The sequence below is a fragment of the Vicugna pacos genome, chromosome 20, assembly GCF_048564905.1.
Source record: "Vicugna pacos chromosome 20, VicPac4, whole genome shotgun sequence".
NCBI lineage: Eukaryota > Metazoa > Chordata > Mammalia > Artiodactyla > Camelidae > Vicugna > Vicugna pacos.
Window position 1 is genome coordinate 16,260,824 of NC_133006.1, and position 22,204 is coordinate 16,283,027.

The following is a 22,204-nucleotide window of genomic DNA, read 5'->3' on the forward strand; positions in this document are numbered from 1 at the left end:
GGGTAAGGTAGTAGGCAGGGAACCAGGAGGGGATTCAGATCTTACAGGGGTCCTGAGGGGGTAGGGGAGGTAGAACTGCCTCAGTGCCACTTCCTCCAATGCCACTTTGCCCCACTGATGAGAGTGAGAGTGACACCAGATGGGAAGCCCCATGAGACACAGCCCTGCTTTTGAGAGGCTCAGATCTAAGGGTGGCAGAGAGAGCAAGCTGTCCAGGTGCCCTCAGCACAGTCCCAGGGCCCTCCCTCCAGCCTTCTAGGTGACAAAGGGCCCCAGAACCCAGGCAAGACACAGTTTCTCAAGTTAAAACAAAAACAAAAAACAAGCCTACAGATTTCCTCTCCCCTGCGGAGGTTTTCTGCCAGGTTGGGCAGAGATTGTCTGGGGCAGGAGCTGTCTGAGGTGGATGGTTCCCCTTTGGGCAGCTGGGGCCCAGCCAAGTCCTCATCCCTGCACCCACCCACTGGCTCACCAGCAGGGTCAGGGGCTTGAAACGCTCAGCGCTGGCAGCGTTCAGTTCTGGTTCTCAGAAAGAGAGCTTCTGGGTTAAAATTCTCCGTGTTGAGATCTCCATAACCCACTGCGTTCTGAAGTGGGGCTGGTCAGACCCTCCTGTGGCTAAAGGCCGTGCAGACAATCCTGCTGCTCCTTTCTGGGTGGGGAAGGGGGGCACCCAGGCGAGCCTCCAGCTCCAGCCCTAGCTGCCTCTCAAACTGCACCCCGTTGGCCCTCAATCCCATACCTAACACAGTTCACTCTGGGACAATCCAAATACGTGCTTTAAAACAGGGGATGAAGATGCTGAAGTTCAAGTGAAAACCCGCATTGGCCAAAATGCTCATGGGCTTCCTCAGCAACCACCGGGATGACAGTTTCAGACTCAGGTTTCCTCCTTAAGGCAACCTGTCTCCAACCCCTGCTCCAGGCTCCGAGGTCAACCAGCAGGGAGACCTTGGCTGGAATGGGAGAACTGTGGTGATCTCCAGACGCCTTAAACACAGGCGAGGAGTGAGTGAAGAAATCAGCCAGGTGGGCAGGAGAGGCCGGTGGTCTAAAGGGATGAGCCGGGTGTTCTATGGGCTCAGGGTTTCCATGTTTCCATATTCTCTACTCCCAAACTAAAGAGTCGGTTAGGATGTGATGCGTTTATGAGGTCGTCCCAGTTGGAGAAAAGGAATTCGCAGCCGTTAGGGCCTTTGATTCAGAATCCGCGTCCCGCGAAATCACACGGTCCTTTGCCGGGGAGGCCGGGACCCCTGGTCGCTCCGGGCACCCCGCATTCTAGCGCCACGGCTCTAGATGGGCTCTGCCCAAGTTAGTTAGTTTGGCGTTGATGGGGAACGCGAAGCTGGAGTTGGCGCCGGGGTGACCACCGCTCAGAGAGGTGTCTGCAGGGGGCTGTCCAGGGGAAACGCCACAGTTCTCAGTCTGGGGGAGGGGAACCTGCTTGGTCACTCCGGGACACCCTTCCCAGGCAGCCTCTGAACCTTGCTGCCGCCCTCTTTTCTCCCCTACATGGTGAGGCGGGGGATCTCCCCAAATGGGGTGAATAAAGATATCGGCTGGGTCAGCCCTCCACCCTCCAGCAGCCGCGCACAAAACCACAAGGGGCCATTTCCAGACGCTCTCAAGTCCCCAAGAAGTTTTTCGCTGTATCTCTGAGCTGACCGATGGAAGGGGGAAAGGGGTTTACTGGCCCCGGAACCTCCAAGGTGCTACCTCGGCAAAAGGAATCCCCTTCTCACCCGAGGCGACGCGGCGGGTAGAACCGCGGTCCACTCCCCAATCTGCCTCCAACGCGTCTTAGGGAGTCTTCGACCGACTGGGTTTGGGGGAGCCCATTTCACCACTTCCCTCCCCGGCTCAAGAAAGTCCGGGCTGGGAAGTACTCTTTGTCTGACTCGGGGCGGGGGAGGGGGTCGCGCCCCCAGACACCCCATTCCTCGCGGCCAGGCCGGGAGGGGGCGGGGCCCAGATTCTTGTGGGGGGAGGGTGGGCCTCCAGGAGCCTTTCCAGCACCCCCACTCCGGCGGACCTCCGCTGCTCCCCCGGCAGCCGCCGCGCCGTAGCCCCCACCTGTTCCCCCGGCAGCTCCGGGTCGCGGGGGCCCGGGCCGGGGGCAGGGTGTCGCGGCTGCGCAGGGTCAGGGCGCCGCAGCCGGCCCCGGCTGGAACAAAGTGCGCCGGCCTGGGCCCGGCTCCTCCCGGCGCCCGGCGTCTCCGGCGGGCAGTTTGCAAACACAAAGTGAGCCAGTGAGCGGGCGAGAGAGTGCGCGAGCGAGGGAGTTGGTCTGGTCGCCGGCCCAGCCCCCACCCGCGTCCCCGGGCTCGGCCCGCCACCTACCTGTCCCGCCCGGCCGCTCCGTGCGGGCTCCGGCCCGTCAGCCCGCGCGGGGCATGGGGCTCGCTCGGGTCGCCGCCCGGGCCCGCCGCCGCCCGCTGGGGCTGCCCCTCCGCGCCGCCCGGCGCCGCGCAGCTCCCGGGCGTCCTCCCTCCGCGCCGCGCCGGCCGGCCGCCGCGCGCCCTAGCCCCGCCGGGGCATCGCACTTTGGGGGCAGCTCGGCTCGCTCTGGCTGTGCTCCTCCTTCCCGATCCTCCCGCGACGCTTGTTCACTCGCTCCGGCGCCGGGGCTCCGGGACCCCGGCGTCCCCGCCCCCGGCCCAGCCCTGGTTCCGGCCCGGGCTCCTCCCCGCCGCGCCGCCGCCGCCTGCGCCGCACCCTCCTCGCGGGCTGGGGGCTCCGTCCCGGCCGCCGGCCGCACTGTCCGATCGGCAGGGGCGGCCGGCTCCGGACTCCGAGGGGCTGCGACTGAGCCCCGGCAGCGAGTGGCTGCGAGCGGGCGGCGCGCGGGCGGGGCGGGAGGGGGCGGGGGAGGAGGGGAGGAGGGGGAAGGAGGGAGCGCGCGGAGAGCGAGGGAGGAGGGAGCGAGCGAGCGAGCGAGCGGCGGAGGGAGGGGAGACCAACTTCTAGCGCTACCATAATTCGCCTAAAGCAGGTGCAGCAAGTTTCACCCTGCGGGCAGCCAGCCTTGGGCGAGAGACCACGTGGACCAAACTTAAGGGGAAGAAAAGTGGGGATCTGGGGAAAAGGCGTAGGGCTGCGGACCTGTAAGAAGAGGGGAGATGGTGAGAACCCAGGAATTCACCCTGGCCTCGCGAATCCCAAGGCGCGCTTTGCAAACCCTAGTCTTTCTCTTAAGTCTGGAGGTACAGCCAAACCCTGCTCCCACACGGTTCATTGGTTCCCGGCGGGCTGCGCCTGGCGCGGGGAGTGGCCGAGGGGCCCAGAGTCCAGAGCCCAGAGCCGGTGCCCTTTCTCGCCTCCCTCCTGTGCCCTGCTGCATGGGGCTGGAGGTAGGCTTTTGAATCGGGGGTTGGGGAGATGGGGAGGCTCCTTCTGGGCTTTGTGAACGGTCACCCTTGGCGCGCGCCGCCTCCCTCTCCGGAAGGGGAATTTCCCCTAAAGTGCTCTGCGAACCAGTGAAGAAGGGGCCCAAAGCCGGATCCAAGCGGGTAAAGCGAAGTGCAAAGTAGAGGCAATTATCAAGACAAATTAGATTGTAAACAAAACTCAACGTCTTTTGTCTGAGGGCTAGGGAGCGTGGGGGGAGGGACCGGAGGGATTGTGGTGGTGGCAGTGGTGTGTATTTGGATTGGGACCGGGAAGTCCGGATGAGGAAAGGCTCCGGATCCAAGTGGGAGGGCTGTACTGGTAGCAGACGCCCCACACAGAGACCCGTGGAAACCTGAATAAATCTTCCCTCCCTCTTCCACCCCCGCTAAACATCTCTAGTCTGGCTCTTGGTGTTGCGGTGGGAAGAGGTGAGGGGCACCTCAGGAATTATCAAGGAGTGTCCATGACCAAGGAACGACCCTGCTCTGGGTGAGGGCAGGAAGGCAATGGCTCTAGAAGTCTCTCCTGGCCCAAATCACCGGAGGAAGGTGGAGACTGACAGTCGCAGGATGCTCCTGAGGAAGCGTGAGCTGTGGGTGCTTCAGGGATCAGAGCTTAGGGTATGCCAGGAATATCTCCTAGGATTTCTTAGAAGAGAAGGCCTTTTCAATGGGATTTGGAAGAAAAGGAGAGGAGGCTGCCTCTTGGGTTCTCCATCACTTATTCCATCCCTTCTCTCTGGGTGCAAATAGCCAGAAGCAGCTGCAATGTCAGTGCTACCTGTCCAGGTCCAGATCCTGTGTATTTCCCCTATAGAGGGCAGGTGTGACAGGCATGCTTAGGTTCTGCTGGAGCCTTTCAGTTATCTAGATGTGAAATTGTTGGGTGGAGGACTCTCAGTACCATTTATGTGGATATCACAATGTTCTTTCCAGTGTAGCAATAGCAGAAGCAATAAGAATAAAATAACCACAGTGCTGCCACAGGCCAGGCATAGGACTTATTTCATCTTCACCACAACCCTATGAGGTAGATAGTACAGTTTCCTCCTCCACTTTACGGAGGAGGAAACTGAGGCACAGAAAAGTTAAGTTACCTGCCCGGGCTTACATGGCTGGTAAATATGAGGGAGGCTCTAACCAGAGCCACTTCAGTCAGGACAGGGCAGAAATTCATGGAGGCCTTTAAAGCAGCACTGCCTGCTTATGAGTTACCTGAGGAGTACAGTTTGGGAGAGAGGAAGCCTTTGGTGGTGTGATCCCATTTCTCTTCTATGAAGAGTCAGCTCTGATGGGAGTCAGAGTGTGTGGTCAGGCCTAGAGCTGGCAGGTCCTTGTGTGTAAGCCCACTGGGCCGTGCCCATGACCCTCGGCCACCTTCTCATCCTTCCTGCAGAGGCTTCGAGGCGGGGGTGGGCACTAGGGACTTTCAATACAAAAGAAGGGGTGAGGTGACCTCCAATGGGCATCTCAGCTCTTTTCTGGCTGGCTCTCATGCCCCATGCCTCTGTCCCCTCACCTTCCTGCAGCAGCCCTCCAGCCCTCACATGTGGGCTCACTGGCCCAAAGGGATTTTCCTGGGAAATGCTTTGGCTTTCATTTCAGTTCACCCTCATCTCCAAGCCAGTTTAGTTCCCAGCACCTTGTGAGTCCATCAGGAGGCCCACAGGGGCAAAAGAGCCTGTCTGGCCCTCACCTTGAGGGCATTTTAATGAGGAAATAAGGCCTCATCAAAGAAAGGTACAGAACACACACCCCGAAATCAGAGCAGCCAGTCCAAAGCCCTTCCTCCTGCTGCAAGAACTTCAGGAGAAGGTTTAAAAGAGTAGCCCTTGGCTCCTGAGCCAGAGTGATGGGGAACAGGCAGGAGGGTCCTCTTTCTGTCCTTGTTCCTTCAAAGGGTCCAGGGCCAGAGGCTGTGGTGTGGCAAGAACCAGGGCCCATGGCCTGGCGCTACTTGGGAGGCTGTGGTTAAGAGCACAGGGGCTGGAGTGAGGCAGCCTAGAGTAGAACTTCTGTGTCTGTCACTTACCAGCTGTGTGGTCCAGGCAAGTTACAGGATGGGGCTTCAGTTTCCCCATCCATGTCACTGGGAGAATACCTCCTAGCAGGGTTGGGAGGGTAGTATGGAAAAGCCAGGGCAAAGCATCTAGCTCCATGACCTGTTCATCAAGTACTTTCCATAAACACTAATTTTCCATTTCGTGAGCCCCAGTTTCCTTACCTAAAAATGAGAATACTGACCCGACAAAACAGCAAATCATACATAGAATGGCAATTGATGCTTATTAAGGGCCTGCTGTGTGCCAGGCACTTGATTCACATGCTGCATCACCCCTGGTGTAGTGGCTTTTCTCATTTTTCAGTGAGGCAGTGAAGCTCAGAGAGGTCAGGCAATTTGCCCCAGGTCACACAGCTAGGAGATGGTGCAGCAGGGACTTAGCCCCAGGTCCTTCTTGCTCTGAAGAGATGCTCTTTCCCAGGGTCAGCTGCCTCTTCCTGTGGTGGGGATGAAGTGGACTAGTGGGCAAGCTTGTTCTTAGTACCAGGCCTAGCGCTTGAGGTGGGGTGGGGTTGTGTCCAGAAACACTGGTTCCCTTATTCCCACGGTCCCAACACATCTAGACCCAGATATTTATGTTTCCATTCATCTGCTTGAATCTTACTTCTTTTACCCACTCAAAACCATTTTCTTTTAAGTTATTAAAGAACAAAACTTTACCAGCATGATGTAGCGGTTCAACGCCTAAGTATATAGAAATGCAGCCATATATGTGTTCAGCAAAAGGCATATGCCAGAATGGTCCTAGCAGCACCATTCACAGTAACTGTCAACAGTGGAATAGCTGAATGAATCATGATATTCTCATACGTGGGTTAGTACCTGGTAATGCGAATGGACAAGCTATTGCCACACACAACAACAGGAAGAAGTCTCACAAACAGAACGTTGGGCATAAAAAGCCAGTCACAAGAGACAAATTTCATGTATCTGAAATTAAAAAATCAGTCAAACTATTTGAGGTATTAGAACTCAGGAGAATGGCTACTCTAGACTGGGTATTGACTAGGAAGAGGCACGAGGGAGTTCGTGGGGGACTGGAAATGTTCTGTTTTTTGAATTTGGGATTTGGTTCCATGGGTGTGCTCACTTTGTGAAAACTAAGCTGGTGTACACTTAATGATTTGTGCATCTTTCTTTGTGTTTAAAAAAATAACAACCCCAAACCCCTGTAAATTGTTGCTGATATAGTGGAGGTCCTCCCACATCCCTCCCTCCCTTTCACCATCCTTCCCTTGCCGGAGGTAGCCAGTTTCCAGAAGCTGGGAGGTAGCCTTCCCAAGTAACTTTTATGTTTCTTTTAATCATTTAGTGTGGTTGGGTGTCTTAAAATTTTAAATAAAAAGTATCTTCATGCTCCTTGCTTTTACTATTTGTTGGTGGTTATTTACTAAATTTCATGTTGCCAAGATTAGTTCAGGTTTGCTATGTGCATCTCTAGGTCATTAATTGAAAAGACTGCTGGAGAGTGATCCACCACATCAGTGTGCCCCTGTTTCTTTACCCAGCCTCCCAATGATAGACAGTTGGGATGCTTCCGACGTTTGGCTCTTGTGGTCACACTGCAGTGGGCTTCCATCTGAGCAGCGTCCTCCCCACCCCCAGGGCCTTCTTCTTGTCTCTCCTTTTTTGCCTCCTGCTTAGTCAAGTTGACCCCCTTTCCTGCTGTTCCTCTACTCTGGAATCTTCTCTCCTCCCCATCTCCCAGCTGTTCCTCCCCACCCTGCTTCCCAATCTTTCTAACTCTGAAAGATCCAGGATCTGTGCTGGTTGGAGGCGGGGGAGGGGTGGAAGCGGGTAGCCTTTTCCCTTGCCACAAAGGCCCCTGTTCCCCAAGATAAATGACGATTTAAACAAAGAAATATTTCATTAAGGGTTGATATCTTAATGAACTGTGCCAGGAACCTTCAAGGCACTCTCCAGACTCTCCCCTTTTTAAGGGGGGGGCTCCTACCCTTGGTAGGGGAGGCTTATCAGTTTACCATATTGCCCTGAGTAGAGGACCATGCAATGTGGGGAGCTGTCCTAGAGGGCTGTGGAGCAGGGGAGGGCACCCAGGCCTGGGGTGGGGCCAGATTGCCCCTCTTTGTGCCAGGCTGCCAGGTAATGGGTGCTCAGAGATGTTTACAGTTCTCCCTGCTGTCACTTTTGGGACTCAGAGACTCAGGCCTTGTCCACGGGGTGATGGGCACTGGACTCTGCACTGATTGGTGGAAAATCATTCATTAAAGATCAGGAAATGAACAATAACCCTACAAGCAGTGGACAATTTTACATCAATTAGAACACAGCATCTTTGGGCGAAATGAGACCCCTTCTGTAAAGGGATTTCAGATGCTTGGATTCTGTCATTTTCTAGCCTGAAATCCTAAAGCACGAGGGCTAAATCTCAGTTTCTTCAACTGTAGAAGAGGGAGAAAGACAAGGGTCTGACAGAGACGTGGTGAGTGAGTATAACTCATGTAGGATTCTCAGCTTAGGCATCTGAGAGATTGGAGCCACCATCATGATTTCTTGATTACCCCAGCGCCCTTCCTGTTGTGGGCTAACTTCTATTTCGTAAGCATCAAGTAACTTTAAACATATTGTATTGTTTGTTAACTGTTTAACCATTTATGCCTCATCTCTCTAACTAGATAATAAACTAAGGTCAGGGGCTATGATTTTAGTCATTTGGGGATTTCCTCTTGCACCCGGCACAGTGCGTTTTGCATAGTTGATGGACAATAAATACATGTTGATTTGATTTGATTATGATTTGATACTTAGTTATAAAAAAAAAAAAAAAGCCTGACACCTCAGGGCAAGCGGGGGAACTTGTAGAACCTACTCAGTAACTGTGTCTTCAGTGACCTGAGAGAAGGTGTTGGGGGTCAGGGTGGCGACTTGGATAGAAAAGGGGACAAGGGAGCACTCTCACTCCCTTGGGCCATCCCCTCCTCCCAGAGGTCTGTGTTCTCATCACTCCTCCCTGTGCCCTTTCATGCTTGCCCACTGCTGCTGCCTTTAGAGCTCTGTGATCAGCGAGGGAAGCATTCCTTCCCCATGGAAACTGGAAGGCCTGGGATTTGGGGTCTCAGTCACAGCCACTGGAGGGTGAGGTGGGATGTGAAGGAGGAAAGCCAAAGGTGGCCTCACACTGGAAATAGCTACCACCTCTTGAGCATCTACTGTATACCAGGCACTTTTCATATGTAGCTCTGACCCCCACGGTAGCCCTAATGTTTGATAATTTAATTTACTTTTGAAGAGAAGGCAGTGCCCTCAGATGGCAGACCCAATAGCTGTAGGGTGGATCTAAGGGGAGAGGAGAAGAGAGATTATGCATGGTGTCTGTCGGGCCCATGGAGTGGGGATCACACACTCTCCTGGGCTTTTTCACACCAGTCTCAGTCACATTCCAAGTCTGGCCTGGACTCCGGGGCCCACTTCCTTCCCAGTTCCTCTGCACCCCATCTTCTTTCTAGCTTTCTCTCTTCCAGCTGCATCTGCTCTTGACCCCTGACTCTCTAGCCTCCAACACTTCTCTTGTGGCTGTTGGGCAGTAGGAAGTCCCCGGAGCCAGGCATCTGAAGGCTGGAATGAGACTAGACCTTGATTAGAGAAGAATCAACTATGCACCAGTCACTGTGTTAATAAGCACTCTTCACATGTGACTTCATTTCACTTCCCACCAGCCCTCTGAGATGATGTACTAGATGCTGTCGGTGTCCTGTGTGTATGCCCTCACCCTGACCACTTCTTACACCCCTAAGGCTTCCAATCATCTACCTATCTTTACCTGAGGGTTCCCTCTGGGCATTGGACCCTGCTTTGCCACTCTGTAGGAGGCCAGAGCACCATCCAGGAGAGCCCTTCACTCATGATGGATGGGAATTGGTGTATAAATATCCCCACTCCCTCACCCCTCTGATGGGATAGCTGAAATGTGTGTTTTATGTGTTCTTCCAGGGTTTTCCCAGCAGGACTGGGCCCATCTAAGCATCTGGCTTGATAACTCAATTTATTACCTTCCTACTTTTCCTTATCTTACTCTCCTACTTCTCTACCTCCTAAATCAATCATGTGTACTGGAATAGATGTCTCAGCGCCTGCTTCTGGGGAAACCCAGCCTAAGTCAGGTGGGAACTGTTCTTATCCTTATTTTACAGATGACAAGACCAAAGCTCCAAAAGGTTGAAACTCACACACAATTCCACAATTATGTAAGCACAGTGCCTGTATTCACACCCTGGCTTGTAACACACCAGGATGTCCAATTCATCACTCTGCTGTATGGCTTTTTGAGGGCCCTTCCCCCTACCCCCAAAGTCTGGTTCAAGGCCATTCCCCTTGGCTTCCTGCCTGGAGAGGTAAGAGATGAGGAGCAGTGTGGGTTGGACATATGCTGACTGGAAGCAGGGAGTGTTTCCAGGTCACTCAGCCCTCCCTGCCTCCCTGTGGGTCCCTGGCCAGTCATCAGACCCAGTTCCTGGATCACAGACAGAAAGAGAAGCGATGAACACCTACAGGGCTAGACATAGGATGAATGGAAAAAAGTGAAAGTTACTTGGAATACTGGAAAAGGAGAGGACAGAGCCAGGAGTACAAGGAGAGGGTGGACTCAGGGCTGAGGAATCTTTCCAAGCCTTTGCATTCTACGAGCCTGTGACCAGATTTCCCTGCATGCAGCCATCCCTAGAAAAGAGGAGGAGGTGGGTGAGAGCTGGGAAAGGATTTCTTGATAGTTTGCTCAGCCTCAGACTCTGGAAAGTCCCTTGCTGGGAACCTCAGGCCCAGGGGAGAGATTGGCCTGCATCTTCTGTGAGTGTGGAGGTGGGCATTGCCCCCGGCAGGGGAGGGCAGGGATGAACCCCAAAGACAAAAGTTACTTGGAGAGAACATCTTACAATTTACTACTTGCTTGGTTTTCACAATACCTTTTTCTTCACTGAGGTTCTGTGAGAAGCAAACTCTGACACAAGGATTAGGGGAGTGGGAAAGTGGAGGTGGGGGCAGGAGGCCAACACAGGGAATGTTATCATGCACTGAGAGCAAGGGGTGCCCCCCAAAGATGTATGAGACATGCCTCAAGTTGTCCATACGATGGGGCAAGGAAGCTGGGGTATTTATCCACCAATTCCCTTTTCGCCATTGGTGGAGGGCTGCTTCCAGGCACGTGAACTCTCCAGCACTTCCGGCTTGCCCTGAGCCAGAGCCAAGGGTGTTTCCATGGCCAGAAAAAACCCTCAGGCAAAGAGCAGGTGTTGGCAGTAAGCAGCCTTCTCCGTTTGGAGGTAAGTGCTGAGATACATGGGCAGAATGCCAACGCCTGCCACACTCTGCCCTCTTGTTCTCCTCCTTGACTACTTCCCATGTGCTTTTGCAGATTTCTGTCATCTCCCGCTGTCCCCTGTTAAATGCTTGGTGTTCTCGAGGCTTCAGCCTTGAGCCTCCTTGTCTTTTCTCAAGCTACATGTCCTCTTGAACAATCCCATATACCCTCAAGGGTTGCATAAATCTGTGGGTTGGTGACTTCAAGCACTGTCACTATTTTGGACCCACTCCCATGTTTGTTGGGATGGAGACCCAACATGTCCCAGACCCAAATTATCATCTGTATCCAAAGACATGCTCCACCAATGCGTTTTCTCCCCAGTGGTGGGATTACAGTCCACCTAGTCACTCTAGAAACTAGGAATCACCCCTTGATTCTCCCTATCCCTTCTTTTTCACATATAATCGGTCACCAAGTCCTGTGGATGCGGCTTCCAAAATATTTCTCAGGATCATTCCCTCCTCTCCATCCCCACTCCTACTGCCATTGCCTGGACCCTCATCATGTTCTACCTGGGGTATTCCAGCAGCCTCTGAGCTGACTCCCACTTCCAACCTGATCCTCTCCCTGTACCTCCAGCTGGTCCATCCTCCAAAGTGGTCAGAGTTCAATCAAAAGTGTCAATGTGAACTTGTCATGCCTTGTTCAAGACCCATTACCACAGGGTATTTTAAGCATCTTGATCTGGTGCACAAGGTATCCTTTCTTGAATCTTTGATTTCATCCCTGGCCACTTCCAGCTCAGCCACTTGGGTCTTGTGTCATGTGCTGTGCTGTTTCCTCTCATGATGTGCCCTCTGCTTGGAATACTTTTTCTACCAGTTGCTTTCGCTGATGACTCTAAGACCCAACTTACCTGATACCTCCTCTCAGAAGTTTTCCTTGAATGCCCCTAGCTGGATTAGACACTCTTCTTTCGGTGCAAGCATCAGAAAACTCATTGCAGATGGGCTTAAATAACAATAGGAATTGATTGACTTGCGTAAGTGATACAGCAAGAGGTAGGACTTGCTGCAGGTGATGTGTGATCCAAGGTCTAAAAAAAAATGATGCCATTGGGTTCTCTGCATTGGTAACTCTGCCTTTCCCTTGCAGGGGGCAGGTGGGTGCAGGGGCCTTCATTCTCTGAGTCCATGGAGGGAGCCCCATGGCTTCATATTCATATCCTGCCCAGATCAGTCCAATGAATTGTCCAGGCAAATGTTGGCTTGTGGGACCTGTCTAAGGATTTACTTGCTCCTCTCCAAACCAGTCAAAAGTCCAGGGGCTTAGAGGGCTCTGCTTCAGCAGTTGGTGAACTATGGCCAACGTGTGTCTGTAATGGCAGAGTTCAGGAGGGGAGGCAGAGACCAGCAAACTTTTTCTGGAAAGGGACAGACAGTAAATATTTTAGGCTTTGTGGGCTGAGGCAAAATCAAGGATATTATGTAGCAAACTGTATAATAAGAAAAAATTAATTTCCACAAAATTTTTATTGATGGAATTACAATAATAATTGAGTACAATTTTTTTTTAAATAAAAGTTCTGCTAATGAGAAGAATGGGTTTTTGGTTTAGCTAGAGAGAAATCAGGCTTCAGACAACAATGCCCAGGACACAGACGAGTCTGCCCCTCACCTTACTGCCTCCAGCCTTCAGGCCTGGTCTCATCTCTGTTCCTCATGAGCAGATTGGGTCCTGAAGTCTAGGGTGAGGTTTAAACCTTGATTTCAGGATGACCCCTGGGTGGGAGCAGGCTGTGGGCAACCCTTTGCAAAAGCATCTCAGCTCTTCTCCAGAGCTGACCTGGCCTCAGGCAGGGCTGCTCAAAGTCCAGAGAGGGTCTGGGGGTGTGCAGAGGCAGCGGGAAGTGAGGCTGGTTGCTGGAGACCTTTCCAGGCTGATGATATATAGATACAAAGTGGGTGTGTGCCAGTACAGACAAACACCCACACGCTCACACACTCCCTGGACTCATGCACAGATTTACACACTCCCATAGACAGATGGTCACACCCACACCCATCTTCACTGCTGGGGGGGAGGATAACAGCTCAGTGGTAGAGCACATGCTTTGCATGCACGAGGTCCTATTTCAATCCCAGTACCTCCATTAAAAGCAAACAAACAAAAAACAAAAAAAGAAAACAATCTTCACTACCAGGATGTCACACGCACACACACACACTCTTATGGTTTTCCATGCTTATTTACCTACTCCCAAGCTCACACATGTTCACACACACCAGTATTAGCTTCCTAGAGCTGCTGTAACAAAGTACCACACCCCGGATGGCTAAAAACAAAAGAACTTGAGTTCTGTCTCACAGTTTTGGAGGCTAGAAGTCCAAAACCAAGGTTCAACCTGAGAACCTTCTTGTAAGGGGGGACCCTTCCTTGCTTCTTGCTAACTTCTGACAGCCCCGGCTGTTCCTTGGCTTGTAGGTGTATCACACCAATCTCTGCCTCCATCTTCATGTGGACAGGTGTCTCTGTGTCTCTCTGGTGTCTTCACACTGACATCTTTTTATTGTGTTAGGGGCCACCCTACTCCAGGATGACCTCATCTGAACTGATTACATCTGCAACGACCCTATTTCCAAGTAAGATCCAGTCCCGAGGTGCTGGGGGTGAGGACACCATTCAACCCATAAAGACATCTTATGGCCATAAAAATCTCACATGTACGTGTCACAGTCCCACAGTGACACACAGATGTACACACTCTCAAAGTCACACAGACATGTTCACACATTCTTAGAGTCACAAAATCACACATACCACATATGCCACCAGTATCACACATGCCCATGTAGACACTCGCAGACACACTCTCCTTCAGTCCTCCAGTCTTACACATGGCCCCCCACACCCCTCACCGTCATTCCTTCACACTCCCGCATGCCCCCTCGGCCACACTCAGAGGCCACCCCACCGGGGTCATGCTCCAAGACCCGGCACATTCGCGGCCTCACACTTGGCTCCATACCTCTCACATCCTCTCCCACCCACACAGTCTCTCCCCTTCTGACTCCTCCTCCATCCAGCACACCCGATCTCCAAGCAGCCTTCAGGGTGGGGAGGTAGCAGGCCTCCTCCGGGCCACCCTGCCCCACCCCAGCCAGGGCACCAGGCGGGGACCCCTTTGCCGGCTGGAATCAGGCGGCACCCCGCAACAAGCTTCCTCCATTGCAGGCTCCCACGCCTCCTTCTGGGGGCAGACAGACAGACAGACAGACAGACCATGCACACACACCCTCCCGCTCACCCCCACGCCCCTCCGGCAGCCCCACGGCAGCAGTCTGTTCCTCATTATGGGCCAATGCGCCTGTTTACTCACCCAGCTGGAGATGGTTAGAGAGTGATAAATAATGAAAGAGAAAACAGGCTTTTCCCCTCTGCGGCTTCTATTTATGTAACATGTGTCACAGCTCACTCACAGACTTTGTTTCGGAGCTGGTTGCAGGAAATAGTTTATTTTTTCCGGACGGTGGCTTGGGGGGGCGGGGTGGGGGGCCAGGGTTTGGGTTTCTGGTCTCACGCCCATGGGAGTTTCGGGATCTGGTTCCCAGAGTCCTCCTTACCCCGGTGCCTCCCCTCCCTGCCTCCCCCCAGACGGCTCCAGGGCTGACATCGTGGCTCAAGGCTGCCTTAGAACCGGGTTTTCTGACTCCACTGATTTGGAAGGAGCTGGGGTGATTGGGGAGCCCCTCCCAGCTGCCTGTGAAACCCCTCAAGCCAGTGAGCTTGTTTTAAGAGACTCGTGGCTTGAGGCTAAGACTCCCTGAAAGGGGTGGATGGGATAGGAGGCTTCCTAGGTAGCCTGCACCTGCTGGGGAGAGGGTGCAAAAGGATGCCTTCTATGAAACCTGAATAACAGAGCCAAACTGTGTGTCCACTTAGCAGTTTGGTGTTCATGGTCTCTCTGAGGCTTCCTTAACTTTCAGTGTTGCTTTCTAGGTGAGGAAATCAAGGAATAGGGACCTGGTGGGACTTGCCACTGTCTGCGCAGCTGGTTGTGAAGGCCAGGACTTCAAACTCACCCATCCCACCATCCCTCTGTTTTCCCAGGGCACCTCCCTCGGAAGAGTTCTGGTCAACTGAACACTAAGGCAGGTGGGAGTAGTTACAAGGGTCTGGGCCCTTAGAGTGTGGGGGGATGTCAGCTGTTAGAGATCTGAGAGTGCCCCTCCTTGTCCCTCCCCCAACACTAAGGCAGGCATCCTTTAGGGGGTTGCTCCAGGGACAGAAGAAGCAGCAGAAAGTGACTCTGCTCCCCAACTCCCAGTGCAGGGAAGGTTTTGGGAAGCTTGAAGGCAACCTCTCCCCACTGAACCTGTCTTTCTGAAGGCCAGGGCAGGGAGCCCATGCCTTGTCTGATGTGGAGCCTGAGTGGGGTCCCAGGCCACCTACTGGGGAAACCCAGAGGTACCAACCTCTGAAGGATGCAGTCTACTGTGGAAGATGGATTGGGCAGCCCCAGTTCCCACAGACTGTGTGTGTGTTTGTGTGTGTGTGTACACAGGTAACATGGCATCAGTCCTGCCTGGTGGCCTCAGGGATTCTTTCAGAGACTGTTCCACTGGGATCTCCTAGCTGGTGGGAGAAGCAGCCACATTCCCGAGATAAAGACTTTTAAAACACTGCCTGACCAGAATAAGAACAAATAGTGAGGACTCAGTGCAAAAGAGAAAGAGCATCAAGGAGCTGGGTTCCAAGTTCAATGGGCGTCAGGATCACAAAGGAGCTGATCAAATGCTGATGCCCAGGTTGGCCCCCAGGGTGTTAATTCAGCAGGTGGAGAGCGTCCAGGAATCCGCATGGCTGACAAGTTCCTGGGACTTCTGAGACTAGTGGTTTCCCAAAGACACGGAGACAGCAGCACCCTAAGGGCGGGCCCTGCCCCCAAGGACGAGAAGGAAGCATTGTGCTTAGGTCGAGAAAGTCTGACTTACCCAAAAGAGCAGGAATGAATTGGTCAGAAGAATGATAAAACTAGTCAAAAGGGAGGGAGAGAGGAAGGAGGAGAGGAAATGAGAGTTTACCAACACCAATTAGGTGCCAAGCACAGTTCTATGGCATTTGGATCTATCTGCTTCAACTTTGTGGCATGCATACCCATCTCTGTAACCTAAAACACCATCAACATTTTATTCTTACTACCATATAATGCTCATAGAGACACAACCAAGCTTTTTGTGTCAGCCAGGGCGGTTTGCACATCTTTGAGCACTTACTATGCACCAGGCACTGCTTTAATTTATATGTGTGGCTTTATTTTTCCTGCTCCACAACACTGACAAGCAATAATATTCCCATTTTACTGAGGAGAACATCAAGGCTCGGAGACTCATGTCAGGCCACCCCAGGCAAATCCTGGTAGCAGGAGGAGCCAGGGCTCTCCTTACTGCTCCCGGGAGGACTCCTGTTGAGGAGATGGAGTAACTTCATCTAGAACCTGCTTTGCTGCCCTCTCTCCAAGATTCCCTCCCTCCCCTCTGAGGAGTGGAGAGGCTGGATGGGGAGGTGACCTCTTTGCTATTCATGTAGCCCCTTGTCTTTGGGACCTTATGGACTCTCACGAAGCCCACCCAGCTTGCATCCTGGTCTCAGAGCTCTTTGTCTGCAGGCAAATGCCCAGGACGGGAAGCTGAGCATCTGGGGTCTCTGGAGCACTTGTGGCCCTGAGGGGGTCCCAGGAGAGAAGGGCCGTGTGAGGAAGGCTTAAGGAGCACCCTTGCCTAGGTTTCCAGGGGCCCCCTGCATCCCTGTCCCCTTGGCAGTATGGGTGTGTCACAGCTGGAGAATGCGAGTGGAAGTGGGGGGCAGGGGAGGGGCTGGCCAGAGCGTGGCCCTGGGCATTTGTTCAGGCTGCGGGCTGAACTTGATTTCAAACATAGGGACTCACAGCAGTTTCATGGGGGTCCTGCCCAGACGCCCCCACAAACATTCACCTGCACACACTCATGTTCTCAGGTGATTCTGCTGCATGTGGAGTCCCCTATCATGAAGACCCAGACAAAGCTCTGGCCTCTAATGGCCCCTGTGGACGGTGACATGAGTAGTAAAAATCATCCTAACCCCCATATGGTCTGCACCCCTTGTCTCTAGACTTCCTTGATCCAGCAAGGAAGCTTTTATTATAACCACCCCTGTCCTTAGAGATGAGAAAATTGGGGCTCAAAAAAGCCAAGCAACTGGCCCGAGGACACACAGCCAATATGTGGCAGAGCCTGATTGGGATTCGGACACTTCATCCCTGTCTCCAGGCTGCCATTCCTGTTCCTCTCCCAGCAGCCAGCAACCAGCACCCAGTATGTGTCAGGAAGCCCACTGATTCATGCACATAAGTGGAGTTTTTTTCATATAAACTCAGCACAGGCCCAAGCCGCTCCTATCTCCCAACCCACCCTGAACTGGGATCTCGCAGGAGACTCAGAAAATCGCAGACCCTCTGCTTCCTCCACAACCAGAACTAGCACAGCCTGAATTCCCTGGGCTCCAGCCTCAGTTTCCCTCTGTCTCTCAGGCCCACACACCTGGGCAAGGCTCTCCCTGCACTGGGGAGACTGACAACCCTGGCTGGGCTCCTGTTCCAAGTCTGGCCCTCACTCTGGAAACCTCTGGGGTCCAGCCACCTCCATCCTCCCCTCTTCCTCAGAAACACCAGGCCTGGCACTGCCTGCCTGCAGCCCCCTCTCCCTACGGCCCCCTGGGAGCCCAGACTTTGCTTGAGGGCAGCGAGTGAAGCCGGCTGTAACAGAGAAACCTCAGGCTCCTCTTTAGAAGTCCCTGGAGGAGGCAGATCTGAGGAAAGGCTGCCGAGAAGGCGCCTGCAGCAATGTCAGTTTGAGAACAACCTGGCTGACAGGATGCTGAGCGGGGATTAAGGTCGGGATCAGGGAAGCCGGGGCATGAAGGCAAGTTCCCTGCTCCCCTTGCTGCTCTGCTGCCACCGCAGCCGCAGCCGCCTCTGCTGCTGGGTTTGTCTTCTTGTTTGTTCTAGCTCTGGGAAAGTGGGCGGAGAGGGAAGTGAGCAGGGGTGAGGCAGGGAGGTGGGGGGAAGGACAGGAGAGAGGTGGAGATGGGCACGCAGGGGATGGAAGGGGATGGGTCTCCTCTGGTCCTCAGGACTCAGTTAAGGGTGGGGCAGAGGCATGGTGGTCCTGGCCTGGGACCTGTCCCCACTGATTGTCCCCAGTTGGCCATGAGAGGGCCAGCCTGCTGCCCTGTTAACACTCTTCCACGTGCAGAGCCTGTCCTGAGTGTTAGTGGCAGGTCCAGTGAGGACAAAATTGTTCCTACTCTGTGAGAGCCTCCCAGGCCAACATGGTAGATGCACTACATCTTACAGAAAGGGGTAAGTCTGTTTCCACCTAACCACAAATGTAAGATCTCTGTTCTGTGGAAAGGCCTTCACCCTGACCTGCCTCATCATTGAAATGTCACAAGAGCCCAGCCAAATGAGCTGAGTTCAGATCAGCCAGAGCAACAAAATTCTAGTGAAACCTCAGACCCCTTTCGTTGTTACTGGTGGAGTGGTTAAGAGTATTGCTTCTAGTCTTGGACAGCATAGGTTTGAACTCTGGCTCTGCCTCTGATTCGCTGTACAAACCTTGGGGAAGTTGGAACCTCTCTCTGCCTCAGTGAGAGAAAATGGTAAGGCTGCTAAGAAGATGCAGGGAATAAACACGTGAACAGTGCTTGGAGCAGGGCCTGCCACAGGGGATGTGTGCAATGAGGGTAGTTGCATTTTTTTTAAATTTATTTTCTTGGGAGGAATAATTAGGTTTATTTATTTACTTATTTATGATGGACCTGGGGATTGAACCCAGGACCTCATGCATGCTAAGCACACACTCTACCACTGAGCTATACTCTCCCCGCTCCGCCTTTAAATTGCATTTACTATGGGTGGGCAGAGGGAAAGAATTCTAGGAGAAATCCAAAGTCAATCACCCAAAAGCCTCCTGGAGAAATGGAATGTGGAATCTGATTTTGGAGACTGAGGCTTGGCAGAGAGTAAATGGAAGTATGAATTAGGGGTGGAAGACAGAGCCCCTGTTTGCCTGTGAGTGTGGGGCTGAGAGGTGTAGGGATTTAAGGAGGTGTCTGATGAGAGGTGGAAAGGCCTCATTTTCTGGGAGCCCCATTCCCAGCCAGTCTTTCTCCAAAGTTCCTGCTCTAACTAGGGGTGACATGACTATTCTCTCCCAGTACCGCCAAGGGCAAGCCAGTGGTGCAAAGACCATGAAAAGATGCCATTGGTCATCATGACCTTCCCAGAATAGGATGTAGTCCAGAAATCCCAGCCATACACAGACACTTTCAGTTGCACCTGGGTTCTCTGGACCTGGGGAGGGACAAGAGAGCAGAGAAACATGCAGAGATGACAAACCTGACAGTCCCTGGGGTTGGGTTCCAGCTCTACCACTGACCAACTGTGTGACTTGGAGCAAGTCAATTAGTCTCCCTGGGCTCTTGTTGCCTGGTCTGTGACATGGGATAAAGATTCACAGAAGAACCAAGGAGGGCTTTTCCTGGCCTTGGCGGCTGCAGCTGCAAAGTCCTGGTCCCCTGGCCCATGCTGCAGCCCCTCTTGGGGATCCTCAGCCCCTCATCCCATCTCTGGGCACCCTGGCCGCCGACTGCAGGTAGGAAAGGGCCTGGGATGGGAGTGAGAACCTGGAATGGATACTGGTAATTGAGGAAAGGGTCTGCTGAATTTGAGCTCTGGCGGGAAGAACCTGGCCAGGGGCCTGGTCTCTGCAGGTGTGGCAGGGGAGCTGCTGGCTGGGGATTTTCTCTCTAGGGGACTGGTTTCTGGAGAAGTTAATTTCCAAAACTCCATTAAAAAATTGTCAATAAAATTCATGTATATTTATTGTAGAAAACTTGGAAAATACAGAAAAGCATAAAAAAGGAGATGAAATTCAGCCATAATCCCACCAATCAGAAATAACCATGGTAAGATTTTACCATAACTTCGGTTTTCCAAAGTATACAGTCACACACACATTCACACACTCAGAAGCATGCACTCATGGACATTTACACATCTATTCACATTTGTATACTTACACACATATTCACACTCACACATTTACACACATATGTGTAACTATTTATTACAGCATAACACACTTTGTACCTACATCTCAAAAAGTTTAGACACAGCTTCTTGGAATCATGAATCCATTACAGTTTTGTAAAACTGGTTTCTTCATTAAACAAAATATCAAGAACCTTTCCACCGTCATTAAATAGTTTACTCCAACATCATTTGGGGGGGGGTTGTGGGTAATTAGGTTTATTTATTTATTTTTTTAAATGGAGGTACTGGGGATTGAACCCAGGACCTCATGCATGCTAGGCACACACCCTACCACTGAGCTCTACCCTCCTCACCTTCAGCATCATTTAAATGACTGCACAGTGCTCTGTCTTTTGAGTGTATTGTAAGGTGCATACTTTTATCAATTCACAATTTTTGGTCACCCAGAATGTTTCTAGAGTTTTCTTTTTTTTAACAATCATGTATTTTTTTAAATTGCAGTATTGTCAATTCATAATATTGTGTCCATTTCTGGTGTACGACATAATGTTTCAGTCATACATACACATGCATATATTCCTTTTCATATTCTTTTTCATTACAGATTATTACAAGCTATTGAATAGAGTTTAAGCCAAACATCACTGTAGAGAAATCTTTGAGGGGGTGGCTAACCTTACAACTGTTGATTTGTCTGTCTACCCCTGGCCCAAGTGTGAGACTTTCTAGGGCCAGCTCCGAATACAATTCATGAACTAGGCTCCTGGTTCCCCGGAGACATCCAGTAATTATTGAATTGCTTTGCGTTTCCGGAGCTTGTGTTCTGGACTGAGGAACTGGGATGGTGGACTGATCAAGAAGGATCCCACCTTCCTGGTTGGAACACTCAGGGGCCCCCAGTGATCTGTGCTAGGCCTGCCAGCATCTAGGATATAAAACGTTTCCAAGCCCAGAGCCACTGGCCAGCCTGGAGGCTCTCGGAACCGCCTCCCTTTACCTCTCATCTTCCTGGGCAAACCTAACGTTGCCTCCCCCTGCCAAGACCCTCCCCCTTCACACCCCCCCACCTCTGACTCATTTAAGTTCTTTTGTTGTGTCTTCAAGCTGAAGGCCTAGCCCGACAGAGCCCTTTCACCTGCTCATTACTGCTGGAGTACTGTTGTGGCAGCTCTCCGGGCTCCCCAGGAAGCAGCCCCCTCTCTGGCCCCCAGTTCTGACAGCGCAGCCCCCTGGGCCCCTGGGAAGGACCCACATGGCACAACTCAGCCCTGCCCCTGATCTGTCTGTCACCCCCCAGGGCACCAAGGGGCCTTTGTCTCTTCCTCCTGGGCGGGGGCTCTGGGCAGATACCGTCATTCTTCCTAATACAGATTTGTAGAATCATGGATTTTGGAGCTAGGACCCAGCTCCCATTTTTCAGTGGGTCCTTAAAATGAATGCGAATTGAGAGAGAAAAATCAAGAGGGAAAACCTACTCATTTAATTTCCCTCCTCAAGCATCCATGCCCCCAACCTCCTGCAATCTTTTTTTCTTTTCTCTTTTTCCCCCTCTCCATTTTCTCCCTCTTCCCCCTTTCCCTCTTTCTCTCTTCTTTCAGCTCCGACACACTCTCCCACCCTCCTGTCCTCATTTCCCCTCCTCTCCCCTTCTTTTTTAAGTTTTTTTTTCTTTTAACTTTCAAGGTCATTCAGGACTTCTGACGCCGCCAGTCCCTTGGTGAGACGTGAGCGCCATTGGCGTCCGTGGCCTCTGTTTCCGTGGCAACCCAGTAACCATTAATTTTCAATTAAAGGAGACAAAAAGCTCGATGACAGCTCCAGGTCTGCTGAAGATGTCAAGAATCTGTATTAATATACAGCAAGAGAGCATAATTGTGTGTCCATCTTCCAGAGCAGCGAAAAATGGAGGGATAATTACCAGCTCGAAAGCCACTCTGTAATTTAGTTCTTACTGTCACCACAGCCCTACACATTAGCATAAATTAAAAGCAGAGTTTATTGTTATCAAAGTGCATTGATATCGCCAGACCCGCTTTCTTCCTTTTAACTGTTTGTCGTGGGTGAGTGACTCCCCAACTCTCGCAGGGTCTCCCTGGGGTGGGGAGAAGTTCCAGTGCAGGGGCTGCTGAGGTACTGATGCTGGATCTGGAAGGTCTTGGTCATTTTTGCCATCCTCCCTCCGGGTGAATGGGGACAAGGGTCAGGGCATTGCCCCTCTGAAGAGGTCTGGGGATGGTGGTGGTGGGGAACTTGGGTATTAATTCATCTTTGATGTGTGAGTGTTTCGTTTTGCCCAAAGGCCCTCTTTCTGGAGGGGGCTCCTGCCCATCTCCGGGTCCCCCTTCAGTGTCTAGTACAACATAGGGCAGGGGACGGATGCTCAAAGCCACTGTGAAACA

General features: G+C 52.4%; 1 protein-coding gene and 1 long non-coding RNA gene across 7 annotated transcripts in view; one reads left to right on the forward strand and one right to left on the reverse strand.

Annotated features, from left to right (window-relative positions):
- FOXP4 (forkhead box P4) overlaps positions 1-2,838 on the reverse strand; it is a 49,069-nt gene extending 46,231 nt beyond the window's left edge. For 4 of the 6 annotated variants that reach the window (XM_072945037.1, XM_072945035.1, XM_072945036.1 and 1 more), the window contains exon 1: positions 2,344-2,838. The gene's annotated coding sequence lies outside the window, so the exon portion shown is untranslated. Of the gene's footprint in view, positions 1-1,745; positions 1,884-2,076; positions 2,218-2,343 lie in introns of those variants that run through there. The other 2 variants (XM_072945033.1, XM_072945034.1) reach the window with 2 other exon arrangements.
- A 370-nt stretch (positions 2,839-3,208) lies between these two features.
- On the forward strand, positions 3,209-21,819 carry LOC140687699 (uncharacterized). Its single transcript, XR_012062151.1, has 4 exons — positions 3,209-3,512; positions 14,711-14,866; positions 19,641-19,717; positions 21,489-21,819. It is a non-coding gene; the product is annotated as an uncharacterized lncRNA (long non-coding RNA).
- Positions 21,820-22,204: the final 385 nt, after the last annotated feature.